The sequence below is a fragment of the Armigeres subalbatus genome, chromosome 3 (assembly GCF_024139115.2).
Source record: "Armigeres subalbatus isolate Guangzhou_Male chromosome 3, GZ_Asu_2, whole genome shotgun sequence".
Taxonomy (NCBI): domain Eukaryota; kingdom Metazoa; phylum Arthropoda; class Insecta; order Diptera; family Culicidae; genus Armigeres; species Armigeres subalbatus.
The window spans coordinates 20211054-20230258 of NC_085141.1; the positions used below are offsets into that span (position 1 = coordinate 20211054).

The 19205-nt window shown below is 38.9% G+C and overlaps 1 protein-coding gene across 1 annotated transcript in view; it reads left to right on the plus strand.

Moving 5' to 3' along the window:
- Positions 1 to 211: 211 nt before the first annotated feature.
- Positions 212 to 19205, plus strand: part of LOC134225222 (AP-1 complex subunit beta-1) — a 292898-nt gene continuing 273904 nt past the window's right edge. Inside the window, exon 1 of the mRNA XM_062705103.1 lies at positions 212 to 225. The gene's annotated coding sequence lies outside the window, so the exon portion shown is untranslated. The remainder of the gene's footprint in view (positions 226 to 19205) is intronic.

Sequence of the window (19205 nt, forward strand, 5' to 3'; positions counted from 1 at the left end):
CCAAAAATAATTGCCTACCTTACGGCTTCCAAACACGATTCAAGCAAAAGCGATTCAAGCGTCAACCTTTCGTGGTTCGATACACCATTTTCTTCATAATTTCGCAAATAAATGATTCAATTAGTGTAAGAATATTTAGTTTTATCATCTTTCGCACGAACCCTACAAACATTTTCTCATTTAATAATGGAAAGATACAATGGATCGTATGTTTCATTAGATAAACTTTCAACGTCATTTAATGTGAATAATTTCAAGTCAAATTACTTGACAAATAGGGTAAATGATATATTTTGGACATGTACATATTTTGGACAAGCCTGAGCTTCTTCGATCAATTTTAGATAATGTGTAGGAAAATTTTTATCGAAAGTATGATCATTGCATACTTTTACCTCAACTCTAGCGGCTCCTGATGAGAATTCACAAATCAACTATTATTTATCTTTAAAATTATCTAAAATGTAAAGCTATCTACCAAAGTGCCTGCTGGACGCCAGTATGCAGGAGAACATGCATTATAGGACTCTTCGTAACATGCACCTGAAACACGTTTAAATTGGTTCAAACGGCAATATTGAGGTCCTGCGGCCAAAGTTTGATTGTAATTGAGATACTAACATATTCCAATCGCTTAACATGAACTTGAGACGGATTAAAAAGGAGTGACCAAAATGAAGTTATGTTTTTATTCATCAGATATTTATTGGTCATGGATGAACCATTAATTGCCAACTTTCAGGCTGTTTTCAATTATATCGATAAGATTGCGAAACATTGTTAATTTATGGTTTAATCTATGTCAGTTAAGCAAATAAATGCATTTAAATGAATGTGGATACGTGTAGGTAAGTCATACCATTGAGATCTGTAGGTGGCCATTTTTAAATTAGGAGAAAATGACTCTGTCCAAAATATATGCATTTTCCATGTCGAAATCACATATTTGATGTCCAAAAAGAAAATATTTCAGTTCGCAGTATATCACAGTTTACACCTAGTAAACGTAATTTACTCAAAAATTGGGCAATGGATACACAAGACTAATCATAGGTTATGTATTTGGATGAACCTTGTGGTTTTCAATTGTTTTATACTATTCAATCTCGATATATTTTCTAATGAATGTCCTGCGCTTGTCCAAGATACATTATTTACCCTTCCTTCATCATAATTTAGATTTATTATTGCTTGCAAAAAGTATTTTGATCTGTAAAATGATACCGAAAAAGTATTCCTTCAACTCGGGAAGTTGAAACACGTGAGAGTTTTGAGAGGATTCACAACAGCTGATCGATATAGAGAGGAGTGGAATCAAAGGCACGTACCAATCATGAAATTTCAATGCAGGCAGAGTTAAAAACAAGCATCCAATAATTGTATTTATATAATTGTGTAATAATATCAGGTAGTTGGCACAGTTATAACTGTTTATGCACAGTGCAAAGCAAGGAATTGCCTAGAATAAGTTTTACAATTGGCTTTCTTCAATAGTGCGTTATGCACCATCCCCACCTAAAGCATTGTTTACGTTTTGGAAAAAAGTTCCTTTGCGAGTATCGCGAGAGCGAAAGCAACACAACTGCCATGATTTCAACTAGCAGTAAATCTCAAAATTATGCGGCAGCCAATAATTAACGTATGCAATTTGTTTGAAGGCACAAAATGAGGGCTAGAATATGTAGCCTTTTTGCAATTGCAGTTTTTAATACAGTTTTTATTTTTCTAAACTTCTTCACTTGCCAATATGGTAAATATTTGGGAAATAAATGATTCATATAATAGCATTTTCGTTAGCATGTCCTTGGTAAGCGTGCTATTGGGGGAATCTTAAACGCACTCTCGCAATCAGTGTGGTAGTATTTTACATGCAACCAATTAGAATTCATGTTCAATAAGATGATTTGATTTTCTCTATTTGTTTGCATGCTGCCTTTATTCAACGCAAGCAAAATGACTGGTACTATAAACAGCAACCCATCTTTATCTCTCCTATGTTCGAAATCAACAATCACTCGTCCCAAGTGGGCTGAAAAATTATCCACCTGACAGGGACAAGGATGCCGACATTTTGTCAATTTCAGGGGGAGAAGGCGGAGCACTGAATCCCTACCCCAACATGTGCGACATCTGGATTTGGTTCTAAACTGTAAACAACAGTGTTAATTCTCTACCACCTTTTTGTTATGGCGAGGCAATTTTTATGCACACTTTTGTTTTCGATATTTTATCAAAATTAAACACTCAATCATGCAGCAATATAACGATGTGATATGATTGAGATACCTGCTTGATTATAGGGACTCGAAAAAGAATTTATTTGCAGTAACTAACCGAATATAAAAATGTTCACATTAACGATTGCGCCCTAACACCGGTTCTAAGCTTCGATGCAGAGTACACGAGCTTTGTTCGCCAGTGACAGGCGTATGAGGCCCTTGGTCAATTTCTCTCGAGACTTTCGCTGGTTTTAATGAGATATGGCGGACATTCATCGTCATTTTTTGCTATTTGGCGTCAAAACCAAATGTAAGCAAGCCGGCTGGTGGAATAATTCTGGTTGGAAATGCAATATATAAAGATTTATAACGATAAATGTGCTCAATCGTAGCATAATGTGCCAAGGTTTGAGCCGTTACCCCTATTTAGTCTTTTCCTACATTGACCATCGCTTTAACTAAAAGAGTAACAACGAAATGTACAATGAGTGCTTATTAAAAAAGGAATTTTTTTCTGAAAATATAAGAAAATTTTGCAAATTTTGTTAATATTCTGTCCGAAAAGATGAGAAAGTCCAGATTTTTTGCCTTTCTCGTACACCAAGGTGTAACGAAAAGGCTATATATTCAGTTACAAGACGATTTTGTGATAGAAGGTCCGGAGACCCATAGTGTTATATACCAATCGACTCAGCTCGACGAATTGAGATGATGTCTGTCTGTGTGTGCGTGTGTGTATGTATATGCGCAAAATGAAACTCACTTATCTCTTAGCCACTTATCTTGATCCGATTTGTTTGCATTCGACGGGGAATATTGTCCCATTGTTTCTTATTGAAAATTGGCCAGATCGGACAATGGGATCAAAAGTTATGTCCAAAATACGATTTTCATACAAATAAACGCTAAGAAATTCTCACTCATGTTTTTACTATATGTAATGTACGAGAAAGGCACAAACACCGCTAGGTGTATCAATTAGGGTTTTATATATAGAATTAATTATGTGTAAAATGTCCATCGATTTCATCAACACCAGAATTGTTGCGCAAATCGATATTTCCCCTATTTATCCTACCCACGACTTGGAACGTGGATGCGCCTCCGAACAAAACAATCTATATAATAAAAATGAAATGGTCTGTGTTCGTATCCGCATAACTTGAAAACGGCTGGATGGATTTTCTTCAATCCTTCAGCAGATATGTTCGTTATCGTTTCCGACGGGTTTATATATTTCCTCATGCGAAAATCATTAGTAAAGTTGATTAAATCGTGAAAAACTAAAATTAAGATTCGTATTAATTTTCGCATGGGCAGTTCACAGCACGCATTTTCGCCTACTATGCAGGACAACGTCTGCCGGGTCAACTAGTAGATTATAGAACAATATTCTCTGTGGAACAATCAGAGGCGGATTAAGCCGGAGGGGGGCCCCGGGGCCGAAAGCCTGTGGGGGCCCTAAAATGTACAAAAAAGGTTGGTTTTGGTACATAAGTTTTGGGGGGGCCCGGGGCCACGGCCCCCCCCGGACCCCCCTAGATTCGGCCCTGGGAACAATCATGACCTCGATACAGAATAATAAAACACAAGATTGAAAAATGACAAAAATTGTGCCATTCTGTTTAAAGACATGATTTAAAAATCAAAACCTTTGCACTGGAGTAAATCCAATCAAACCAAACGCACCAGGTGTTACTGTTGACATCTCCATCTACTTCAGTTTCAACGTAAACCGATCCATCTGAGAACCTCGACACCTTGGTATACTTGGTCTTTTGTTGACAGATCCAATAACGGAAGCAACCCCCGAGAAGCATGTTTGTTCCCAAAGCATCACAAGAGTCTCCTCGGGTGTTTGCACTGTGCTGCGTGCTTTTCCTACGTATACGATGCAATAAGCAATGAGCATCGAATGGCACAAATTCTACATCGTTGTTACGACATCCAATGGGGCCCGACAACCGTTCACCGGCCAGACAGTGTAATTGCCCTCCACATGCTCCTGCATACTTACCCACGTCCATGTGCGGCACTGCGAAACAGATTGCAACCGGTCATATGTCACCATTAGGAAGAGGTTTCTACTTTGGAGTGAGCGAGTGTGCTGAATCGCTTGCCAGCCAAGACCATCAATTCGTTTCTAGGGCTCAGCCACGAAGTGTGACCTTCAGATGCCAACCACCAACAGCACTTTCACTCACTTAATGGCTGTGAGCAATATGTACCCAGCACGTATCAAGAATGAGCAGAGAAGCACCACTGTTCGTCATTCTTTCATATGCTGATTGATGCCAACATGAGTGCTGATCTTCAACGTATGGCCCTAGTTCTGGCCCTTAGAGTCTATGTAGAAGAGCTGTAAGTGGTAACTCGTGAAGAGAAGACACTCGATGCAATGCCACCCAGTCGTGAAACAAGCCTGCGTTTGGGCTTCCACTTGAATTCGGTAGCTCTTCCTGTTTTGTTTGAATTATTTATTGGTCGGTTAAGTTTGCTACCGAAATCGCAAAAAATGTGCCCGTGGGAAGCACTTGACAAATGAAGAACTAATTAAGAGGTTCACTTGTGAGGTGGCACTTTGTAAGAGGAATGCCGCCAATCAATGAGCTGTTGGCACATGAACTGAACATAGATCAAGGCAATTAACGCGATTGGGAACGATGCAAGTCACCGATAGGAAGTATTTTTTAGGGGTATTTTAACGGACTAATAATTTCCGTGGATGAGGTTTGTTTAGAGATATTGTGCAACGCCAATTCAATATGTTTGTAAGTTTTACTGGCATGACACCCTATAAATAGGACGTAGAGACCATCCTCTTAGATAAGTATTCAATATTTATTACTCTTTTCCGCAGACATTACCGACGAAAAATCTAAACCATATCAACATTCTTGCGACTAACGCGAGAGACGACATACTCAGTGCATAGAAAAGTCCAAAGAAACCCCAATCTGAAAATGGCTTTGACCAGAAGCCAACTTGGACTTGCTTGCAAACCGCTGAAGTTTCAAGGCTCCTACTATAAAAAAGGACAATCAACTCTTATTGTAGCTTAATTTCAACATTACCTATATCATCAATTTTATGAACCTAAAATTATTACAGACTCTAATTTCCCTATGCTGACCTTGCTCTGAAAATCATTTGTTCTCGTACAAGCATCTGCCTATTCAATATTCTACATCCGGGATGGTTCACTCTATTTTGTAACGAAAACATCCATTGTTGTACTGCTTGATAACTAACAAGGCATGTATCTACCCAAAAGTTCAATTTTCATACCCACTGAATAATTAATAGCCAATATTTACGACCCATCTCGTGCACCGAATTGATCTGACCGTTCAAGTGGGCCCTTGTAGTATAGTGCGCTCGTTTGAAAAATGATGGCAACTAGAGGGTAAATTTAGTTGGAATTTACATAGGCCTGAAGCCGATTTGTGATCAGATTTGTTCATCGTTGATGGGGTCTGAGGCCCGGTGGTTATAAGTTAATGAAAATATATTGTGCCATAATCAAGTCGATAATTTTGCCAACAAAGCATTTGCGCTCTCTAGAATATAAGTATTTGTAAGATAATGAGAAAAACCTTAAGTAATCCACCTAAAGGGTTAGGAAGCACATAGGAAAAGCCTTAAATAATAGTAATATGTGGACTGCGCTTATTTTCAACAATTAATTATACTCATTGTAAAATTTCTTGCCGAACGCAACTTATTCCAAGCAAATTGGATGAGCATAAGTGCCAAAAAAATAGTGATTTTTCCTATACAGCTTTTGAAATCAGTATTTTGGCCTTAACCAGGGTGTCCATTCAGAATCAATTTTCAGATTTCCGTTTTTTCCCGATTGGAATGACTGACACTGACATTACATGATCAAATGAAATATCCACAAATATAAATCCTGAAAAAAATATCTGAAATCGATTTAAAAATAAATTCTTCAAATAGTTCTAAATTGTTTACGAGAAATTAAAAACAATCAACAGAATGAAAAAATAAGCAAAAATTGCACCAAAATATTTCCCTTCAGTTTTTCTTCGCACGCAATTTCCACGCTAAACTCTTCAAGATATAATTTAGCTTGAATATCCTTCTGTCAATTACTCTAAGATAATGTTTCTCAACTAACTAAACGTTTCTGTAAGAATTGCTTCACCAATGCATCTGTGGGCTGAAAGATATAATCTAGAATTTCTACAAAGAGTATATCTCGATTATCTTAAAATATCGTCCAAAGATTATCTGGAGAAGTGTTTCGAAAAAAAAATTCACAACATTCTTACAGGATATACTCCAAAACGTGCACCAAGAATTCTGCCAGAGTTTTAGAATTATTTGAAGGATTTGAAGGAGCTTTTCCAAAATTCATTGTAAACTTTTCTAATAGTTCGTTATGATATTTATCAATGAGTTTCAAAAAGTATTCAATAGAACAAGAAATTATACTATGTTTTCAATCGGGAATTTTTCTGGGAAGAACCGTGGGCGGTCAATCATGCTCATGCTCATGCTAAGTTAGGAATTCTTTAGAACCTATAGAAATTGTAAAAAGAATTCTTTTAAAAGATTATTTTTAGAAATAATTGAACGCTAATGATGCTAATTTGGCTGAAATTCGCCACGGATTTCAAGTCAGTTCATTACATTACCCGGGAAGCTGCAGGTCCCGTTTTGGTTTTCAATCCACGAATTGCTCTTGGAACTCATCTAGAATACTGAGCTGGTGTGACTAACTTGTATATATGTCGTGGCCAAGGCTTTTGAGAACTTTCGAAAAACATCTGAAAACGAAGAAAATAGATGCAAGGTTTATATTATTCCCCTAGTCATATAATAAAGGGTCGACTTAAGATTGGCTTAAAAACAGGGCCATTTGAAAATTTCGGTATTTGAAAAATTCGCTTCGCATTCGTTTGAAAGTTTCGTTCGTCCGTAAACAATGAAAGAACGACGTAAGTCCTACGTCAATACAAGTGTATAACTGATAAGTTGAAAAACAAGTTTGAGTGACTTTTTGACCTATGTATATTGAATTTCCCGTTTTTTCCCAGTCGTGTCCGATTCCCGGTTTTTCCCGCTTTTCCCGACTGGATGGACACCCTGCATAGAGTAGAGTGGGGCAAGAGTGCGCGTGGGGTAAGAGTACGTTTTCGATTTATTGAAGTAATAAAAAAAGATAAACTAGCAGCACTGCATCAGTTTGACAGGTATTCTGGCCAACTATTATCATGTGTAATTGTAAACTATTTGAATAAACAACAAGGGAGATATGGAGTTAGATAACTTTTTGGTCATTTTGCTAAAAATAATTGGATTTCCGCAACTAGTATTTCATTACCATATATACGTTCAATCAGGTGAACATTATACCATTTCGATAACTTCTTGTATAGAGTACTTTATGGTACAGAACACCAATCCGGTTGGTTTTCCAAGAAGTCAAAACCATTACTTGAATAATTTTTGGGACTGTGGGGTAAAAGTACGCAGGAACCGGTGGGGCAAGAGTACGCATATGAATCTTCAAGTTATGATGTCAAACCCGTATCTCCGGCCGAAATAAGACTTCTTCCAAAGCGTAAAGATCCACAACTAAGAAAAAAGGGACAGAATTTGAAATTATCACAAGTTTTCAGGATAAGTTGAAGTAATTTGGTGTTAGAAAGGACTTAGCGAACAAAGCACTGAAGCGAAATAATGAAATTGTATTAGGACTTGTTGTACACCTAAACATAGTACGAAAACACAATTTCATCTAAATGATAATTTCATTTAATCAAAAAAAAAACATTCAGAAATTACGCAACGTTTAGCTGGGAGGGGTTGTGAGATGTGTGACGATTCATATAATTTTTAGAGGATTCATACAAATAGTGTATGATAGGGGGGGAGGGGTGATGAAATAGCCAAATTTTACGTTACGTGATTGGTGGACTTTCTTTAAGGAAAATGCCTTTGTATACGCCACGCGAAACCTGATATATATTTTTACCTCTGTAGTTTTTTTTATATATAAAAAAAAAACAATGGTTCTTCGTATGAAAATGCACATTTTTAGGACCCCCTCCCCCTTTAAGAGTTACGTAATCTTTGAATTAAATGTTATTAACTCTTATTTGTGTTAATATATACTTAAAGCACATGATTGGATAAATGCGTACTCTTACCCCACCCGATGCGCACTTTTACCCCACCGGTGGGGTAAGAGTGCGTTTTTCACTTGTCCTGCAACAAGGGTTCAACTACTACGAATCTCAATAATTTCAATATTTTTTCCACTGGGTAACATAAAGGAAGAGTACATGAATCATCGACACTGATTTAATATGCAGAGGATTTCTTCATAAGGGCCACATGATCGATTGAAAACTAAGTGCGTATTCTTGCCCCACTCTACTCTAACCCTCTACCGTTCAAGACCGCCTTTAGACGGGGTACCGTGGAGAATCAAATTTCGGACGCACTCAAACTTCGGACGCTTCAATTCGTATGGGAAATTTTCTGAAATATTTCATCGAAATGTTTCGTCAAGCTGGGTAGGAAGGACTTATAGTTTTAGCTTATCTTAGTATACTTACATTCTAATAAGACATGTTAAAACAATGCAACGAAATGATTGAAAGACAGTCTGTGCTGTGCAGTGAGAATTGTTTTCAATTATTCTTCCCGGTACGGTGTAATCTGGTGTCCGAAATTTGAATCTTTGTGTCCGAAATATGAATCCAACCCCGCCGGTGTCCGAGGTTTGAATCAAACAGAAGTCGGACATTTTCATAAATTGCAAACATTCTTCGCAATATCTTGCACATATTAAATACGTAGTCCAAAGATGAATACTTTACTTGATGATTGCAATGGTGATTTAAACAATGTGATTAAAAATGTGAGTAAACTGGATGATTTTATATCAGAAAGTGCTTAAGCGTCCGAAGTTTGAGTTTGCACGGTACTTTGATTTTTTTTGTAATTTTCAATTGTTCATATTTTCAAAAGCATTTTATGTCGATCAATAATATAAACTTTAATGCATGTGGTTTGAAATTATTTTTCAAAAATCTACACCCAAAAAAATCTGCACGTTGTTTCCACCTGAAAAAGTACGTAGATTTTTTCCACCTGAAATTCACGTAACTTTTACCTGATTTTTCGATAGAATTTTCATTCTACGTGAAAATCAGGTAAGTTCTACCTGAGTTTTGGATAGAATTCACCGGACACGTAAGTTTCACCTGAATTTTTCTGAAGCATTTGCGGCTACGTGTGCACGTAAAATGTACCTGAAAATTCAGGTGGAAACAACGTTTAGATTATTTGGAGTGTACACAATAAAAAGAATTTATTGAAAATTGAGTACTTTTTTGTTCCTCCATGTTTTTGCTCGTATACCTTTGAAGAGAGCAATATTTGTAGTTTATTATTTTTCCACAACTAACCTCATTCAATGAAAGTTTTATCCAACTTTTTACTCGAAAAATACAAAAAATAACTCTGAACATCAAAAAAATGTCGATAAGTCGACTTTGAATTGGAACTTTCAAACCCTAAGCAAGTTGAAACATCAAAAAAAATAATATGTTCAAAAAATTATTTTATTGAAGGAAAAATTCAAAAAAAAATGGCGGAAAAAAATTTGTATGTCGTTCAAAAATTACGTCCAAGGTTTAAGGGAGGAGGGGGGTTTGAGTATTGTGACAGTTTGTGACAGGGGGAAGGAGGGGGTTCGTCTTATGTGACGTCCATCCACAAGAAAAAAATTGAGAGCATTTTGAGAACAATTTGCATTTTAAAAACATAATCAAACTTTTAGTAAGGGACATAACTCACTACGATATTGTGAAAATAGTGTACGAAAAAGAAAAACTAAAATAATCGCTAAAATATAAAATACACATGTACGTACAGGGGGAGGGAGGGGGGTCAATGATTTGTGACAGTTTGTGACAGGAGGGGGGGAGGGGGTTGAAAATGCCGAAAAACGATGGACGTAATTTTTGAACGATCCCTTACCCAAAACATGTTCAGATCGATTTTGGAAAGCAAAATAGTGATTTCAAACAAAAACAAAAATTTGGATTGTAGAGTGATTGGATTGTAGGCCGATACAAATAGGGGAAACCGCCAATTGTTGAACGGCTAATTTCGTCGCCTATTGTTGAACTCCCATAAGAAATGCACGTGCGTTCAACAATAGACGAAGAAATTAGCCGTTCAACATTTGGCGAATTACCCTATCAAATTTATTTTATGTGGAAACATTATGCAGTGCTCTTTTTATCTTTGCACGAAATATTCCATTCCTAGATCATTAACTTATTACCAAGAGAGATTTAAATAAAAATATAGGGGAAGGTGGTCCTTACCGACACTGGTCGTTTGTCGGCACTCCGACATAACTTATGACAGAAGACAGTTACGAACCTTCTGACAAGTATCATGTTTGGCTAATATCAGTACGATGTTTTTGTGCCCAATACCAAACCAAACAGTTGCGTCTGTTTCGTTTCTGTTTTACGAACTACAGTCGACTCTCTACATCTCGATGTTCTGTATCTCGATATATCTCCCTATGTCGTTGGTTTCCTCAGTCCCTTCAAGCTACATACATATGAGCTTTCTAGATCTCGATAACCTCCCTAAATCGATTTCTCTTAATCTCGATGTGTTTTGATCACATTTTGTTCAGAATTCACTCTGCTTTAGGCTACTAAACCATCTTTGGACAATAACGAACACATCAACAACAGGAAACGACATTTGTTTTGTTGTCGTTTTTCATAACAACGAGCTTTTTCGGATCTCAATTTTACTTCCATTCCTTGATTTCTCCCTATCTCGATGGTCCCTTCAATATCGAGATGTGGAGAGGCGACTGTAAATATTTTTAAGACAAGTGAAAAATCACTCAAAAGCTTTTTTTCGATAAATTGATTAGTGTTTTACAGTATTGTAGATTTATTATTATTTATTTATTCAGACTAAGACCGAAGTGGCCTGTGCGGTATATAAGAGTCTTCGCCATTCGGCTCGGTCCATGGCTACACGTCGCCAACCACGCAGTCTTCCACCTGATCGATCCACCTCGCCTTCTTGTGCTCGTCGGATCGTTGTCGTGAACCATTTTCACCGGGCTACTGTCCGACATTCTGGCTACGTGCCCGGCCCACCGCAGTCGTCCGATTTTCGCGGTGTGAACGATGGATGGTTTTCCCAGCAGCTCATGCAACTCGTGGTTCATTCGCCTCCTCCACGTACCGTCCGCCATCTGCACCCCACCATAGATGGTACGCAACACTTCCCTCTCGAAATGTTTTGAAGATTGTCAGTTTGGTACGGCGACGAACTCTATTCGATCGGAGCGTCTTGCGGAGTCCAAAGTACGTACGATTTCCAGCCACTATGCGTTTCCGAATTTCTCTGCTGGTATCATTTTCGGCAGTCACCTGTAAGCCCAAGTACACAAATTCTTCTACCATCTCGATTTCGTCACCACCGATGGAAACTCGCGGTGGGTGGCTCACATTGTCTTCTCCTGAACCTCTTCCTATCATGTACTTGGTCTTCGACGTGTTGATGAATAGTCCGATTCGCTTGGCTTCCCTCTTCAGTCTGAAGTTTGGCTTCTTCCATCTTCTTAAAATTACGTGCCATAATATCTATGTCGTCGGCGAAGCCAAATAGCTGGACGGACTTATTGAACATTGTACCACTCGTGTTGATCCCTGCTCTTCGTATTACTCCTTCCAAAGCGATGTTGAATAGCAGACACGAAAGACCATTCCCTTGCCGTAACCCTCTGTGCGTTTCGAAGGGACTCGAGAATGCCCCTAAAACTCGAACTACGCACATCACCCGATCAACCGTGTCAGTTTATCCGGAAAACCGTGTTCGTGCATTAGTGTAGATTTATCTAAAAGTTAATTTCATTGAGTAATTATAAAGTGAATGAAACCTTATTTGTGATACAATATTGAATGTCACCGAATTACGTGTTAAAAAAGAACAACATATATTTTTTGAAATCAATGCTAAATTCCTTTAACCTTGTTGCTAGTTTGAAAAATATATATTTCTTGACCAACATGTTAAAAGAGCGTAACAGCCAAAATTCCCTAGCAGCACGCATGGGCAAGGATGTTATCGATCATTTAGTAATTTGCGTTCGATCACTTAGTTTGTCAATAACTCATTCCAGAAGCATAATTTCAAAATGTGATGTATGGTGGGCTTCTAGTGCGAAGGTTTTTCTACAACTCTGCCAAATGGTTCGTTGTTTGATTTCCACTAGTAACGGAGTTATTGCTATAGTTTCAGTAACTTAGACTGAAAGATAACAAAATTCCAATCATTTAGATCAAGTTACTGCAACTAGCGCTATAACTCCGTTATTAGTTGAATTCTAACAACGAACCATTGGGCAGAGTTGTAGAAAAACCTTCGAACTAGAAGTCCACCATACAACACATTTTAAAATTCAGCTTCTGGAATGAATTATTGACAAACTACTAAATGATCGAACGCAAATTACTAAATAATCGATAACATCCTTGCGCATGGGTTACGACAACTCATATGTGGCCAGATTTAGTCATGCGTCATACAAAAATTGTGATTAAGGGAAGTGGGAGGATTGATAATGACCAATTTGGGCGTTACGTAATTAACGCATATTCCCTCATGTGCTATAGAAACAAAATTATGATTAAACCCTGATTAAACCACCTAGCGGTGTTGGTGCCTTTCTCGCGCGTTAGATTCACAAAAAACAAGTTAGTGTTTTTTAGCGTGCTTTGCGTTCAAAAAAATAGTATTTTGGCCATTAATTCTGAGTCCATAATCCGATCTGGCCAATTTCTAATAGCAAACAACTGGGCAGATAACACTTTAATAAAGAAAAAAAACTGGACAGGATTTCACGTTGAATGAAACTTGCTATGCACGGTCAATGCTAAGTTCCAAAAAGTGTGTTTACAAGTTTTTTACCCATGCACACACATACATACATACACACATAACTTACACCACCTCAACTTAGTCAATTGGTATATTACACTATAGGTCCCCAAGCCTCCTATAAAAAGTTCTTTGTTGAAATGATTCTATAGCCTTTACGTACTCTTAGTGTACGAGTAGGGCAAAATAAAAAGGTACCGACAAGTGGCCACTTTCCCCTACTTAAATTAAATTAATTTCATTGCCATTTGCATAATAAATCTTGGTATTTTCAGCCATAACGCCCTCAGCTCATATTTTACCGTTTTTAATGGTATTTTTTGGGGTGCCGTCAACCGACCACCTTTTTCAAAACGGCATAAAATCAGCACTTAACAAAATTATTTTTAATTTTTTGTTATTGCAGGTTGCAGTGGAATGTCAAAATGCATGAAATCTGACTAGCAAATGTTGAGGAACGCCTGAAAATCTTGCAACCAGTGTTGTTGGCAATGAAAATAAAAATGTTTTGGTACTTCGCAAAAAAAATGTTTACAGTCTTGGAGGAGTCTAATAAAATCTTTGCCTTTTAGCCAGACTATATTCCAAGAAATATCCAATTTTCAAAACCGTAAAATGCTTGGTAAAACACGACAATTTTCACTTCAAAAACATATTTTTTCATTGTCATTTTTATACAATTAAAATAGTTTCTGAAAGTCTGGCATCACTATTTTTGGCGCGCTTCGAAAAAAAAAAGCTCGACGAAAACAAACGGACAGCTTTCAGCTGACGTCTAAGCCAGAGACGATGTTATTATATAGAGACACGCGGAGGGAATAAAAGCAATTCTGGCTTCACGGCCAGCAGACAAAAATATCCTGTGTGATTGGCAACATAAAAATTTGTAAGAACTTGAAGTGACTCTCAGTATGAGCAGTCATTTCGTTTGCTCCAATCACCGTTCAGCACCATTGCCATATAATGCAACGACAAATATGATGAAATGCAATAATAAACTTTGTAGAAGAACTCCAAAAACAGCTTAATTTACTTAACTCTTACAACTTTTTCATATTTTCTATATTGTTGATTTCAATACTTATCTTGCATTTAGCACCGATTGGTAATGTTTGTTTACTTTGCTCGTTTGGAACCGCGTTTGACGGTTCGTTTGGTACTTTCGGCTTCACTCTGCGCGGGTCTCTATCTATAAATAACGTCTCTGGTCTAATCGTGCTTCTCTTTCAAACTCATAGCAAGGATAGGATTTGACAACCAAAAGTTGACAGCACGCTGCTTGAATTTTGGTTGGAAAGTTCTTGCAAGATCTTTGCATTTCGCGTTTTGAAAGAAATTTGCAATAATACAAATAATAAATTAAATCTCTTCGCCAGCTGACCCACTACCATTCACGATCTCGAACATCTATTGACATCGGTGTTTGATGGCTTTTATGTTGCTTAGTACAAAAAATTCAGTTGGAAGGCCTCAAGGTCACAGAGGTCTCTGTGTCAAGGTCCTAATCATAAATTTAATGTATCTCGACAAACCGAATTATAAATCACCCGAGTGATCTTCGTTTATACACACAAGACAGAGTAAAATATTCAAATTTTGGTGCGTGGATGAATCCGGTTGGATCTTCAAATATTTCGCAAACTCGCGAAGGTAGCCCCAGCGTTCCTGACTCGTGCTGTGACAACGCTGTCAGGCTGTCAAGATATTGAAAGCACACCCGCCGCAAAGGAGCATGCGTGGTTGAGTTTTTGGTTTTATAACGGTCATGAAAACTACATGTCTTCAATAAAACCTACATAAAACCAGAATGTTGCTGAGGGAGCGTCACTGCATTAATACCCATCCTGGTTAAAGCGTTTCACCATCATCATCAACCAACTCAAAGTCGTCTAGATGCTCCACAGCAGTGAACTGCCAGAGCGGCGCATTATTTGGTACAAGGTCGATTGTATCCACCATGATCTTATCTATTATGCTGAGATGCAACCACTTAGATTAAACAAATTCTTATCCCACATCGAATGGGGTTAAACAACGCAGGACCCCGCGCGTTAAAGACCCGTACCACGAGCCTATGAGGCAGACGCTCCCGTGCATTCCAGGTCGCCGCATGACCCTCTTGATTTATACCCCAGAACTGGCTGAAACTTGAAGAAGCTATTCGAAGTGGCCAACATTTCAGCTGTCCAAGTTGGTGAGTAACTGAACTATCGTGCACCCACTGGCATGCTCGGATCCGCGCCCGCTGCACTCAAGCGTCGCCTCCTAACAAAGATATCTACATACTTTTGACTCGTATTTTACAACCCTTGCTTCTCTACGTTCCTGAACCTTCTGTCGGGTAACATCAGTAATCTCCTCTTTTCGCTGAGTGCGCGGCTCATTCAGGCTGCTCTCGCTGGTTTCAATAAAAATATTCTTGATGTCCATCGACTGCTCTTCTACGCTGTCACCTTCTGGAAAAAGCACTGCCCGAGTTCCAAGTTCTTCAACGAACGATTTCTTCACAGCTGGATCTTCTAATCGGCCTGTGTTTATTTGCCACCAGAGCCCACCAATCAATGCGTACTCGGATTCAACCAATTCGAAAATGATAGTTAGATGCTATGTCTGCACTTCGTTTATTCCGAAGGCTCCGTTGACATTTTTGGCTGAGAGTTCGGCTACGTACCTGGTGATGAGAATTTGGTTTCATCAGTACCCGCTAAACTGCGGTCGTCCTCCTCCGGAGGTCCTTCGTACCTTAGTTGCAAAAGCACCTGTCTAGCGTACTGGTTTCGTGGGATCAATCCCCACTGAAGTGAGTGGTTACCCTCCAATACCTTTTCCGAACTAAATCTATCATATGTTGTGCTTTGCATAAATCGAGTTTCAGACATAGTAATTAAATTGATGTTTATTGAAAGTATATGTATTATGAAATGAAATGAAATACATAACTTTAAATTATGTAACTCTAATACAACTAGGTTTCTATGACTTTCTAACGCATTTAAAATGTGTTCTAAAAATAAACCTGGGGTAAAATTTCGATTTACCAAATTCAATATGAATAAAATTTACCGATTAAGGAAGAACTACAAAACAGAAATCAACCCAACCTGTCTCTGCAAGACCCTAAACTCCTTGCGTTTTGTATGCAGTCCAAATTAGGTTGATGCAGATGCTCTAGGTTATCCAAATTACTCTGGAGTTCAAATCATTTGGTACAGCAGATCAACCACGCCTGGTTTCAAACCGAAATCAAAACAAAATTGGTACTACACACGAGCTGGAAAAAAAAATTTCATGCAAATGCTGTGTCGATGAAAGGCACGATACTCTCAAGCAACAATAAACAGTAGTGTGACAATGTTGCCGTACATTTTTGGCACTGTCTCGATGTGCACGGAGCACGAAATTTAATCAGATAAAATGTAAATATTCAGACAATCATAGTGTTTTACTGTACTTTTCCAACACTATTTGTTAAGCATGTTGGGTTGATTTCAGTTTGATACCAGGAGTAGTTGACCTGCTAAAACAATTGAGCTGCATTTCTGTACAATTTGGAGAACCAAGAACATCTGCATCAAACTTATTGGAACTGAACATAATACGCAAGGGCCCAACTTGTATGGACATGTTGAATTGATTTCGATTGGATATCAGGCCCCTGTAGACCTTTTGATCTGAACTTCAGAGCAATTTGGAGAACCTAGAACATCTATTTAGACTGCACATAACACGCAAGGACTCTAGGGACTTGTATGTACTTGCTGCGTTGATTTCGGATAGAATCTATGCGTAACTGGCCTGCTAGACCAATTGATCTGATCTCCAGAACAATTTGGAGAACCAAGAACATTTAAATCAAACTAATTTGAACTGCACATAACAAGCAAGAGCTCTATGGACTTGTGTGGACATGCTGGGTTGATTTCGGTTGGATACCAGGCGTAGTTGACCTGCTAGACCAAATGGCAGAACAATTTGGCTGAACCTAGAACATCTGCAACAAACTTATTTGGACTGCGTTTAACACGCAAGGGCTTTAGGGTCTTGCAGGGACAAGCTGGGTTGATTTCCAGTTTGATGTTCCTCTTAATCGGTAAATTCTATTCATATTGAATTTTGTAAATCGAAATGGCACACTCGTTCATTTATTTAATAAAACGGATGAGATGAAATTTGCGAAAAATGTTCAGTCACAAGATAAATCATCGCACAAATGTACCATGAGTCTCCATATGCTTTTATGCTTATATCCTACTGCAGCGGTTCTCAACCTGGGGTACATGTACCCCTGGGGGTACCTTCGCTGGGCCCAGGGGGTACCTCGAACAAAAATGCGTAATGGCGGATGAATTACATTTTTTATCAAAACTTATTGATAAATTTTTGATAATTTTTTTTTTAATGTATTTCAAAACTTTGTCTTGCACGTGATATACGCGATTAGTAAATCATGGCCTATTGAATCCCGCCCTCCACAACCAGTACAATGAATGAGCATGACAGAAGATCAAAAGGGCAAAACCTCGAACGAACAAATTTAAAAAATCTTCTTTGCAATCTACCTGATCAAAACAGAATGTTGAATAATGTGTTAAGAATATAATTCTTGATTAAAATCTAGAGAGTACAGATTTGGATGCCTCCATTTGAGAGACATGAAAACTTTTCCCCGAAAAGCTCAGTTGCTTCGTTGCAAAGGAAATGAAAGCATCTTCCAAAGCTTTTCGGAAGCCTCCTTCTAAGCAGCTCGGAGGACACCCTTTAAGAGGTTCGGAAGCCTCATTTTAAGAGGTTCGGAAATTTTCTTTCAAGCGTCCTTTCAATATACTCAGAAGCCTCATTTTAAAAGTCTTGAAAGCCTTCTTTCAAGAGGCTCAGAAACCTTAAAGTGGTTTGGACGCATCCTTTCATCCAAAAGGCTCGGAATGTTCTATTAAAAAAGCTCGTAAGGCTTCTTCCAAGAAGCTCGGAAGGCTTCTTCCAAGAAGCTCGGAAGCCTCCTCTCGAGTGGTTCGGAAGCCTTTTTTTAAAAGGCTCGAAGCCTTCCTTTGAGAGGCTCGCAATTCTTTTTTCAAGATGCTTGGAAGCCTCCTTTCAAGAGGCTCGGAAGCCTCCTTTCAAGAGGCTCGGAAGCCTCCTTTCAAGAGGCTCGGAAGCCTCCTTTCAAGAGGCTCAGAAGCCTCCTTTCAAGAGGCTCAGAAGCCTCCTTTCAAGAGGCTCAGAAGCCTCCTTTCAAGAGGCTCGGAAGCCTCCTTTCAAGAGGCTCGGAAGCCTCCTTTCAAGAGGCTCGGAAGCCTTCTTTCAAGAGGCTCGGAAGCCTCCTTAGAAGAGGCTCGGAAGCCTTCTTTCAAGAGGCTCGGAAGCCTCCTTAGAAGAGGCTCGGAAGCCTCCTTAGAAGAGGCTCGGAAGCCTCCTTTCAAGAGGCTCGGAAGCCTCCTTTCAAGAGGCTCAGAAGCCTCCTTCAAGAGGCTCAGAAGCCTCCTTTCAAGAGGCTCAGAGCCTCCTTTCAAGAGGCTCAGAAGCCTTCTTTCAAGAGGCTCAGGCCTCCTTTCAAGAGGCTCAGAAGCCTCCTTTCAAGAGGCTCAAAGCCTTCTTTCAAGAGGCTCAGAAGCCTCCTTTCAAGAGGCTCAGGCCTTCTTTCAAGAGGCTCAGAAGCCTCCTTTCAAGAGGCTCAGAAGCCTCCTTTCAAGAGGCTCAAGTCTCCTTTCAAGAGGCTCAAGTCTCCTTTCAAGAGGCTCGGAAGCCTCCTTTCAAGAGGCTCAGAAGCCTCCTTTCAAGAGGCTCGGAAGCCTCCTTTCAAGAGGCTCGGGAAGCCTCCTTTCAACGGGCTCGGAAGCCTCCTTTTAAGAGGTTCGAAAGCCTACTACCCTCGAAGGGGTTTAGAAGACTTCTCTCAAGAGGCTTGGAACCCTCTCTTCGAGGGGCTTGGAATTCTATTTCCAAGAGGCTTGGAAGCATACTTTCAAGCAGCTGAAAGGCGTCCTTTCAAGATGCTCGAAAGCCTCTTTTTAAGTGGCTCGAAAACCG